Consider the following 12322-nt stretch of genomic DNA (forward strand, 5'->3'; position numbering starts at 1 on the left):
TTCACCTCTGATGCTTGGTGTCCCGGGTTCGATCCCAACCCCCACCAAGTGAACTTTGTGGTGGACAAACACCGTGTGCGTGGGTTTTCTCGGGGTTCTCCAGTTTCCTCCCACTTTCTTCATTTCACCATTTCAGTCATTACTCATCGTCACCGTCTCCTTTAGCCTAACCGACATAACCGTGGGACGTATAACTTAAAGATTTCATTTCCTTTTTTCCCTTAGCCTAACGGACATAAACGTTGGACGTTAAACTCAAAGATTTCATTTTATTTTTTGAAACAACATTGAAAACCATTTATCAACGTTTAAAGATACGCCGGTCATTACACAATATACTTAAATAATAAAAATGCTTGATATGTTATTTCACAGCCTTCATAGAACTCTTGTGACACGGAAGGGTTCTAATAACTTGTAGCTGAAATTAAAAAAAAAATCAACCATAAATTGTATACATACATTTACAAAATGAGACGAGAGTATTTTCGAGACACAACGAAAAAAGTTTTTGGAGAATCGAGACGAGACAAAAGTTCTTCGAGAATCGACATGAGACGAGAACACGTTATTTCTCGTCTCGTCTCATCGGCATCACTACTGCAAGACGATGATGGATTTAATTTAATTTGTAGTCGCACTTATTTACTACAAATATTGGAAATCTTTTCAATGAATTCTTGCGAGATTTTAACAATATTTCTTGAAGAAGTTTAAAGAAAACAAATACAATAATAAATATTAAAATAAAGGTCGTTCCTAGGGATGGCCAGATCCGGATACTTTTAACTCTGCATAGGTTGTATAAGGAGCTATATCATTCATGTAAACACATAGGCGGATGCAGAGGGAGGGCGAAAAGTCGTTCGCCCCTACCCAGCGCCACCATTAACAGTGTACTTTAGTAGTAATTTGTGGCAATTTCAGATCACCTAAGTAATTTTTCACTGCTAGCATCCCCAACCGCCCCCTAAGAATCCATTGGCCCCCTCCAAGAGTCCGTTCTGGATTCGCCCCTGCGCAAACATAATTTTATACAACTCATTCAAGAGTACATTTTGGTAGCTTTTTAAAATTTTTATCTTAAAGGATTGTCATTTCTCGTGGCTACTTATGCAATTTTGTCCACAGGCATACATGCAATTTCCAGTCATTACGCAAATACATTTATATACTTAATAGACCTCGGCTAGTTGGGGGCTTCGCCACTAGACCCCCGTTACTAGGGCCTCGCACCACAAAAGCCTCTAATCATAATCAATTTAAAAAGAAATGTCTGGGGATTTGCCCTTAGACCCTCTGATATCTCATTTGATCGGCCTATGACCTCGTACCTCGTAAACCTACAACCATACCGAATCTCAGTTCAAATATCAAATTGTATGTAATAACATTCCGGTATCCCGAGACATACCGAATTTCAGTGCGAGTACATGGGGGCTTTCCCCCCAGCCCACACATTTGCTCGGTCTACGGCCTCGCACATCATACGCCTGCAAACGTAACGAATTTTTAAGGGGCCGCGGTGGCTCAGTGGTAGAGCGTTCACCTCCGGTGCTTGGGGTACCTGTTTCGATCCCAGCTTGCACCGTGTGGACTTTGTGGTGGACAAACACCGTGCTCGTGGGTTTTCCCGTTTCCTCCTACTTTCTTCATTTCATTTATTTCTCATAATCACCGTCTCCTTTAGCCTAACCGGCATAAACGTGGGATGTAAAACACAAGCATTTCATTTCATAAGATAACGAAATTTTGTTCAAATAACAAGTTTCATTTCTCTAACATTCCAGGATTCCGAGATATAAAAGTCTTTTCTCCCCCCCCCTTTACTTCCCCTCTAAGACATACATCAAAAAACGCTTAAGTACATACCTAATTATTTCAAAAGTAAAGTCCAAATACCAAATTCTATGCTCCTAACCTTCAGAGGTTCCCAGATATCGACATGTTATTATAATAATTACAATCCCCACCCTCTTTCCTTTCCATCTCTTTTCTTTTCCTTTTTACTAAAACGTCAAAAAACACTGAAACACATGTCAAATTATTTTCAACGAGAAGTGCAAATACCAAATTTCAAGTCTCTAACCTTAAAGGATATAACATATTAATACAATAATTGTAATCCCCACTTAATTTTTTTCTCGCCCTTTTTCTTCCCTTCTGGGTCACACATAAAAAAAAAACGTTGAAATACGATCTAATTATTTTAAGTGAGAAGTCCAAATACCAAATTCCATGTTTCTAACCCTTTAAGTTTCCGAGATATAGGCATATTATTATACTAATTGCAAAATTGCAATTACCACCCGTTTTTTTACTTTCTATATCTTCCCTGCCCCTTCTAATTTAAATATCAAAAAACACTTAAACAAGTATCAAATTATTTTCAATGAGAAACCCAAATACCAAATTTGAAGTAACCTAACGTCAAGAATCATCAATATTTTCCACCCCATTTCCCCCCTTCCTCGTCGAATTTCCCCAAGTCCTTCCTTAGTGGTATCCTACGTCACAAACCCTATAAACTGTCCAAATTTCAAGTTTGTAGCTTAAGCGATTTGGTCTGTACGGTGATCTGTCACTCACTCACTCAGTCACTCAGGACTTTGCCCTTTTTATATAGAGATATTTAAGATTTTATGGGAAAGCCATGGATTTTGTCCTAAGGCCGCCAGTGTCTTAGAAATGTAATAGCTTTGCTATAAACTTTAAGCAATCAACTGACTGATCTGCGTCTATATGTATTATGTAAAATACCGCTTATAATATTTATTTTGCTCGTAATAAAAAAAAAAAAAATAGAAATGATGACGAAAATTCAAAGTCATCCATGATTTTAGCGTAATGCTGCAGATCATTGAATTAATCATAAGAGCCGATTGTATAAGATAGACTACATTAAATTCCAATGTGGCACAAAGAAAATATGCAGCATTACTATGCAGTTTTTCAACGTTATAACTCATTCTGAAAATATTATCATAGGTCTCACAAACAATCGAATTTTAATCCTAACTCGATTAATATATAAAAAAAGGCAGATCTATACAACTACTGACTTCAGATGAAAGTGGCATACTTGTAGTACGTTTAAAGATATACTAAAGACTAAATGATGGGGTGTGCGGAACAATGGTCTAACCCCGAAAAATGTGAAAATGAGATTTTGATGTAATCTTTTGTCATTTAAATTGAATTGTCTTCCCACTGAGTTAGATAAAATTCACCTAGTAAATTTTATACATATGGATATTTTAGTTCTGGGTCTCAATCTGAGGCCTAAAATATTCAAAACAGGAGTACGAATCTGAACTTCGAAATTTCGGGTGTGGATCCAGGAACCGGATATCCGGATCCGGATCCAATATTCAAAACTTCAGATCCGGATCCAAGATACAAAACTTCGGATCCGGGTCCAAGATCCAAAATTCTGGATCCGGATCCAAGATCCGAAATTCCGGATCCGGATCCAAGATCCGAAATTCCGGATTCGGATCCAAGATCCGAAATTCCGGATCCGGATCCAAGATCCGAAATTCCGGATCCGGATCCAAGATCCGAAACTTCGGATCCGGATCCAAGATCCGAAACTTCGGAGCCGGATCCAAGATCCGAAACTTCGGAGCCGGATCCAAGATCCGAAACTTCGGAGCCGGATCCAAGATCCGAAATTTCGGATCCGGATCCAGGAACCGGATCTTATAGGATCCGGATCCGGATCTTGTAGGATCCGGATATCCGAGATCCGGATCCGTCTGGCCATCCCTAGTCGTTCCGGCTTCTGAGTAGCCCATAGAGGCCCAACGCCTGTGTATGGAGGTAAGAGAGTACATTTTCTTGATTTTGGGATTTATAGAAAGTAATGTTGTCAGAATCACACGCGCTCCAGCTGCTTGCCTCAGGAACCTCTTTCGAAAGAGGCTGATAAACCTGTGAGGTTCATTCGAATGGTAGTACAACAACAAATAATCCCATCTACCCAGTGGACAAAAGCCGTTTCTACAAAATTCGGAAACCGGTTTCTAGAAAATAAACCCAACATTTAGGTTGTCTTTAAAATTGTCTCGGTTTTGCTTTTCTTTAAAAAAGCCGGTTTCGATTTCTCCAACAAAAGTTCTTGGTTTTTACTGAAACCAGTGTAATTTTCTCTGAATCCGGTATTTATTGTTCTTGTTCTTGTAGTATAAGTTAACGGTGAAACTCTAGATAGAAAACAGAACCGGTTTTTGACAAAATACAAAAACCGGTTTGACAGAAGACCAATCTGATTAAAATAACTGTTTTTTCAAATTTTCTAAAAAAAAAAAACGTTTCGGGTTTTCTAAAAACTGAAAAAAGTTTTTTTTTTTTTTTTTGCCTGACAGTAGTAGCTACGCCACTACGGCTCTTGTGATGAATATAGAAACAAATTTACAGCTTATATACGTATTTGTAATGTAGTCAGATCAAAATAAGACGACTCAAGCTGGTAGATCGAGCAGAAATAAGTGTCTCCATCGAGGATCCAATCTTGCTCATCCAGTTGGTTAGTAGATGCTTTGCCAACTGCACTACTGCGGATGTGCAGTATATACAAAAATATTAAAAATTGACCCTAGCTGCAATTCTCTTAGAAGTGTTACTACTGATTCCTTAAAGGAGCAAACATAAAGCAATGGATATTGATCACGAAGAGAACTGCCACAATTGTTCAATTAACTTGTTATTCAGGGCAGGCCGGTTGCCAGCCCAAAAATGTAGGGGGGGGGGCTGCTGAAGTTAGGGGAGTTCCGATCCAACAATATTATAGTTCATCACTATATTACAGTTCATTTGCAAGCCTACCGTGAAAATTTTAGGGGGGGCAGCAAAAATTTAGGTGGATCCCGTTCCTCAGACCCCCCTGGATACGGGCCTGATTCAAAGTGGACTAACGTACTACTGCAAGAAAATTGTAGAAGATAGAATCTGACACAGAAGGCCATCAATTAGTTCAAGAAATAACAACTTTGATTATCAAGAAACCATTTCAAATTTACTTTAGAATATTGCGAAAAGACAAAAAGCGTTCTTACATTGCGAACAAAGTGCTATTTAATCAAATACTAACAATTTGTGAAGTTGTAATTAATGTCAATAGCTCGTCCTCAATAGTATGTGATATCACCGTTCGAATAGTCTATTTCTTGACTAGAGATGTTCATTTTATCAAACTTCACTCAATCCAAAGGCAACGAACTACTTGTCATAAACGTCAGCCTCAGAAATCATCACCATTCACTATATATCAACCTCATGTTTCGTAATGAGGCACTGACGAATGAATGAAGTAAGAGTGATCCTCATTACTTTTGTTTTTGAACGTCTGAAGCCAGCTTCAGTTTTACGTCAAACGGTTATGCCGGTTAGACTAAAGGAACCGATGATAATGAGAAATGAATGAAATGTGCAATGAAGAACATAGGAGGAAACGGAAGAACCCTGAGAAAACCCACTTACACAGTGTTTGTCAATCACAAAGTTCACTTGGCGCGAGCTGGGATCGAACCAAATATCCCATGCACCAGAGGTGAACGCTCTACCACTGAGCGACTGCGACCCTATCCTTTTATTAAGTATATAGAGCGGATATTGCAAAATTGTTAGAATTTTTGCTTAATAATCAGTGTGTTACTAGTACAAATACACGGTCGGTCGTCCTGACAGGTTTTCCAGGGTTTTCACCAGTGTCATCAGGAGGTCTTTGGGCAACTTCCTTTGTTATTACTGTTGTTACTGCTGATTCGAAAGGAACTTGGCCTCGCAAGCGATGGTGGATCTTGAGGGATCTCATACCGCTAAAAAACAAACATCACATCAAACCAAATGAAGGAGACTTACCCAACGTTTTCATTCTTTTCATATATAACGACTCTCCTTTTAATTTATATATATATACAGGAAGCCACCACTGTTCGCAGGTGTATTTGAATGTTTCTTAAATAAATAAAATGCGTTTTATTGTTCGATTTTAGATTTTTTTTTTTTTTTAAGTAGGAAGGAACTCTAAGGGAGACAACAAGATCATTTGATTTAGAATCGTTTTATAATATTAGTTGCAAGATTAGTAAATATTGTTTAGTTTAATGGTTTCCTGAAGTCATCATTGAAACTTCAGAATGAATAAAGAGATATAGCGCCCGTTGGATATTTCCATGAAAAACCATGATCTTACTCCTCAGTCATCCACTCCACATACACCTCTAGATTATTCCATGAACAGCTCATCCTGTAGCTTCGGTTGGCTTTCAATGCGCTTTGCTCCCTTCACATCACAGTGAATGTGAATGCTGAAGAGGGGATGTTTTTTGTGTAGACAGGAAGGGCAAAACCTAGCCCAGCTTTGCAGCTGCATCGAGGACAAAGCGCGGTGGGTATAGCCCTGAGAAAATAGCGGAAGGGGAGATCCCTTCTGTCGCCCCCTCATACTTGTCGAACGACGGCCGCGTTGACGATGGTGCGGATCTACGGTGAGTCACTGGAAGAACACCCGGCCAAGGCTCTGACTCATTTCATCCATGCTCAGCCGTTTCCCTTCTGTCCTTGGTCGCAGAGAACAAAGGACTCCTCTTTTAACTTACCTGAATCTACTCAACAGATTCTCCTTGTGAGAGAAATTGTGACTGGAATTCTCCTCGTCAGCCTTGATTTTTTTCTTTCTCTTTTTTCTCGATTTAAAAAAGTAAGAAATGAAAAGAAGCTCCAAAAATACGGATTACGTAAGTTATCTTTTTTTTTCTACCAAGAAGTATGCATTTTTATCCCCTTTCGTTGTACCGACAAAGCGAGCTAACACTGAATACAAAGTCCGAATCAACTGGTGTTGATAAGCGTGAAAAAGGGGTCAGTAGCACCAAGGTAGATTATGTTCGCATTTTTCATCTTCAACGTTAAAATATTCAAGCTGAAAAACCAGTTTTCATGACAAAACATGTTGTTTTCTTCCCTTGTCTTCCTTTACAACAATGTTTAGATTTGTAGTGGTGTTTCAAATTTACATATCAATCATTCTAAACAAGCTTACAAAAGTATTTGGATATAGACATTTTAAAAATGTCAAATTAAATTCCTGGCAGAGTACAAAGGCTTTGGAATTCTTCCAGAAATTCCTGACGATTTGTCTTTAATCTCCACTGGTTGCGTTTTGCTAATCTTTCGAATCTCCAAGTTCTTTCTTTCTATACTGCATTTTAATACTTTGCTAGCTTTTGTGCAAAAGCCTTGTTCACGACAACACAACGAGAAATGAAACTTATATAATTAATTAGGTTTGTGTAGTGAAATTTTTGCTTTATTTATTTATTTTAGTTTATAAGTCGTGTTTAATAATTCCACGAGTGCTGTTTACTTACTTAGGCTAGCTATCTACTTCTAAATAAGCAATAAACAACTAAATCAAAAGACAGTCATGAAAATTAAAAATAAACTGGGAAAATATTAGATTTATAACACAATAACAAATAATCGTTTCTTTAGTTCCATCCTATATTTATTATAATATTGGGACGCAACTAGAATAGTTGTCGAATGGGGCAAGAACTCGCCATAGCACTCCCCTTAAAAAAAAAAAAAAAAAAAAAGGCTCCCCGACTATACCTGATATTAGCATCACACAGTAATTCTCCTATTCTGTTCTTTCTTCAAGTGGTAATGCTTGATTTCAAAACTGCAGTACATAATTTAATTTTTAGTACAAGATAAAACACCAAACTAATTAGTATCTAATTGCCAAATAATCTGAGAGTAGCATGCTTTACATATTCTTATAGTCTTTATCATAATAACTGCAAATCACATGTTTTTCGAATTATATCGGCATGTGTATATGTGTAGAATGAATCAACAGTCTGGACTCGGACATTTTACAAATCTCTTAAATCGATATGAGTTTAAATGAAAATACAAAAAGCTGCAACTAAAATTTAATTTTGCGGATTCTTTTGGCTACAAAGGTTTTTACAATGTTCTTTGAAGCTAACTTATTCTCTGTGGATATGATCCTAAGGTTGGTGAGTTGTTGTCCTGTTTAAGTTTCTGAGCTAATTTTTATGATCTTTAGTTTGCTAAAACTCATTTTCTTGCCTTATAGTGAATATAAATATTTGCCCAGTTTCGCACCCCCCCCAAATCGGCGCCCGCCCGGGGCACAAACCCCGTTTTCTTCCCCTTAGTTACTTCACTGATGGGGAGGACTTGTCTTGAATATAGAAAATCAATTTTTTTTTCCACAAGAAATGGCAACTTGATATCCATAAACAAGTTATTTGGGCAAAACATTCTTATAGGTGGAAGTCTGTAGTAAAACAAAGTTGAAATTTCATTTTGGAAACTATAAATGTACTTAATGAATATTGAAATATTTCCAAAAATATCTGTTACTTTATATATATAGGTACAGGCACAGGTAAGAGCAATAGGTACACGTTTTAATACTCATATAGCCTCTCATGTTCTCAGTCTTTCAACCTTATTTAATCCTCTTCCTGAAACTCCGTCCGCCCTTCAGCTCGGAACTGGGTCTGGTCCTCCTACACTCGCCATTACTCTCTATGCTAGAAAATGAGGACAAACGAGTGGAACAGTGAATCCGAGGGAGGCAGGTGAGCAGAAAATGGTGAATAAGACTGTAAGAACTGACTCACTTTGCAATAGAGAGGTTCCGCGACTAGCCTTTCTGATTACGTTATTCCTAGATTATTTTTCTTTCCAATTGCACTGCAATAGTGAGTGGTATTTTCAGGATGGTAGATTTTTTGCCGACTTGTCTTCAAAATTCACTTCCAACTTTGGTTAACTATTTCAGTGTGACTGGCTTCACTGCGGCATCTGGAACTTAAGTTTACATTAATTGTATTGAAAAGAATTACAAGTATCTAACGCTCTTTGAAAGGATTTTTCCATCGAAATATATCCTTGAAGTTTCGGAATGAAGTTGGAGGCCACGGTGGCTCAGTGGTAGAGCGCTTAACTCTGATTCGTAGGGTCCTTGGTTCGATCCCCGCCCAAGTTTGTGGTGGACAACATTGTGTCCATGGGTTTTCACGGATTACTCACGTTTTCTCCCACTTTCTCATTCCACCAATTCCATCATCATTCATTTGTGTTAATCATCGTCTCCCTTAGCCTAAAGGACATAACCGTGAAACGTTAATCCGTCTCCTTTAGCATAACCGGCATAACTGTCGGACGTAGAACTTCAAAGATTACGTGAAATGTTAAACTGAAGTATTTCATTTGATTTCATTTCAATCCAGAATTAAGTTGTTGGAACCATGAATTAAAACAGGAGGCTGATAGTTCAAGGAATTTCTACATACGACCTGCGAGTCATTTTACACTGGGACTAATCAACAATAAACTCTGCTAGAGACTATAAAGAGAATCACACGAAAACGTGGATTTATGAGTGAATGAACTTACATTTATTTTAAAGGTTAAGAATACATAAATAGTTTCGTCTAGATGTTTATGCAGCCGTTAAGTTTAGGAAATCGAATCAACTAAGGTGGCTAGGACATGTAATAAGAATGGAAAGTGACAAGATGCCATATAAAATAATGAAAGACACTACTCCAGCAAAAGAGGAGGAAGGCCAAAAACCAGATGGCTGGACGGAGTAGAAAGTGATTTGGTAAAATTAAAGGTTCGAAGATGGAAAGAGAAATGCAGGGATCGGGAAGAGTGGAGGCAAATAGTGGAAGAGGCCAAAGCCCACTCAGGCTATAGCGCCAAGTGGCTGAGTTGACTGTTTATGCAGCCCTAAACTCTTAGATCTTTCGATTTAATTTTGAGTTTAGCGTTCCTTTCAGCAGCAACGCTGTATGAGACATGGACCCACAGCAAAACGTGGCATCCGAAACACACACATGTGCTCCCACCGGGAATCGAACACGGGGTGTCGCATGCCAAAGGCGCGTACGATAACCACTTAGTCACGAGGGAGCTCTTAAATCTTTTGAGGATAAAATATTAGCGTTACACGAAATGTGTATTTATAAATAGATGTGATGTGAATTGCCACCGTTACCCGTGAAAAGACGAAATAATCGCTGTACCTGTCTGTTATAGAAAACAGAATTCAAAACTTCGGTTTAGTTCAAGAGTTATTGTATGGTGTAACTTACTGCTAACATTACAATCTTGCAAGGGCCACTAGCGTAATACTAATAACATTACAGCCTTGGAATGCACACTAGCGTGATCCTAATAACATTACAATCTTGTAAGGTTCGTTAGCATAATTCTAGTAAGATCACAATCTTTGTAAGATTTATTAGCGTGATTCTAATAACATTGCAATCTTATAGGGCCCACTACCGTGATCCTAATAACATTACAATATTGTAAGGGCCACTACCGTGATCCTATAACATTACAATTTTGTGAGACCTACTAGCGTAATTCTAATAACATTACAATATTGTAAAGCCTACTAGCGTGATCCTAACAACATTACAATATTATAAGGCCCACTAGCGTATAGCGTGTTCCTAAAACTTAACTCTAATAGCATTCTAGACTTTTAATAGCTTTACTCAAGCCTTCAAGGCTAAGTCTGCAGACTTGCACAAATTTGTACTTAATATGGCTCCAGACCTAGCCAAGGCTGTAACAAACTTGCTAGTCCTCGATTGCAAGCTTGGCTCAGACTTGACAGTAATACATATGTATAAGGCTAGCCTTAAAATGCATTTAAATTGACACACCTGTCAAGCATGACTTAAAATTTACATTTGGCAAAGCCATGCGCAGAGACAACCTCTAAGGTAAGTCTAACATGCAAACACTTCTGCACAGCCTTCATTTTATATCTGGTCCAACCATACACGGGTTTATACATCAAAGCTATCAGCATGACCTTGAATTTACACTTAGCAAAGACACATACACAGAGGATTTCTAAGGTTAAGTCTATCAAGAAAAATTAAGTTTAAACTTAGGCTTATTGTAAAAGTGTTTGCTTGTTGGGAAGGGAAGTAGAACTAAAAATTTGATTTAATTTCATTCATTGGAAATACGTAGATACCTTGATAAATTGTTGAAAGACATTTACGTATTCGTGGACATAGAAGAAAGTTCCTCACAAAAAATAATTTACTCTTAAATATTTAAAATAGATGACATTAACAAGAGAATGAAAAGGAAACAATATTTTAAAAATACTAAGCTGTGTTAGTCTTGAAAGACCTCTCGAAAAACGAAATATATGGGAATATCTTTCTTCTAGTGGGAATGGGGGGAAAAAACATCTTGTCAGTATCGCCAGTGTTCCGTTTGTTAATTGGAAAACCCGTTTTTTGAAGAAGAAAAAAATAATACAGAAGAGAAATGAGATCAAGATGTTGTTTGGTGTAGTGAATGATTTCTCAAAAATTCTTGTATCTTAATTAGAACATAACTGAGTCAATATTATCTGTAATTATGTTCTTTCACGCCGAGTACTTTAGAATCCACTCGTGCAGACCAGAGCCAAAGACGGCGGGAAAGCTTCGCCCCGAGATTCGAGTAGCGAGCCTTTCTACTTTGTGTGTGCTTGTTGATCGAAGTAAGAGTTGTAGAGGGCGCTTTCATCTTATATATATTACTCTGCGAGGTTTTCCCAAAGTTCTTACTTTTGCTAAAGAAACGAATCATTACGAAGACTTGTGCAAGTTAATCACAAACCACTGATTATAGAGTAAGTCTCAACAGCATATATTTTTAAGTATTACTACACTTAAAAATATACAGAATATTTTAAATGCAACTACTTCATCACAATTTTCTAACTGGGATCCAGGAAGAAATAAAGTACAGGGTGGCCCAAAAGTAGGTATACCCCCTGCATTGATCAAGTATAACATTCTAGTATGGGTTTATTTGCTTCTGCTCTTCCGAGCTTAAGATGTAAGTAAAAACACATTAAGAACAAATAATAAAGAAACTAAGTCTACCTCATGAATAACAATAAGAAATGATATGAAATGCAGTACGGTACTGTGTATCTACTTTTGGGCCACCTAGCCCAGCAGGACGGTACTGTATACCTACTTTTGGGCCACCTAGCCCAGCAGGACGGTACTGTATACCTACTTTTGGGCCACCTAGCCCAGCAGGACGGTACTGTATACCTACTTTTGGCCATTGTTGCGTAATGAAATACACATATATAATTTCATGTATCCGCCAATTCCCAGTTCTAGCTGTTTTACCCACTAGGAATATAAATAGCATTAAAATTCTTTACTTCAAAATAATTCCTGAAAATAAAACAACCAGCACTGACAATTAACGTCCACACATCGAGTGAGCGCGATAGTTA

Source organism: Thermobia domestica, chromosome 11, assembly GCF_964235325.1.
Source record: "Thermobia domestica chromosome 11, izTheDome1.hap1.1, whole genome shotgun sequence".
NCBI classification, from domain to species: Eukaryota; Metazoa; Arthropoda; class Insecta; order Zygentoma; family Lepismatidae; genus Thermobia; species Thermobia domestica.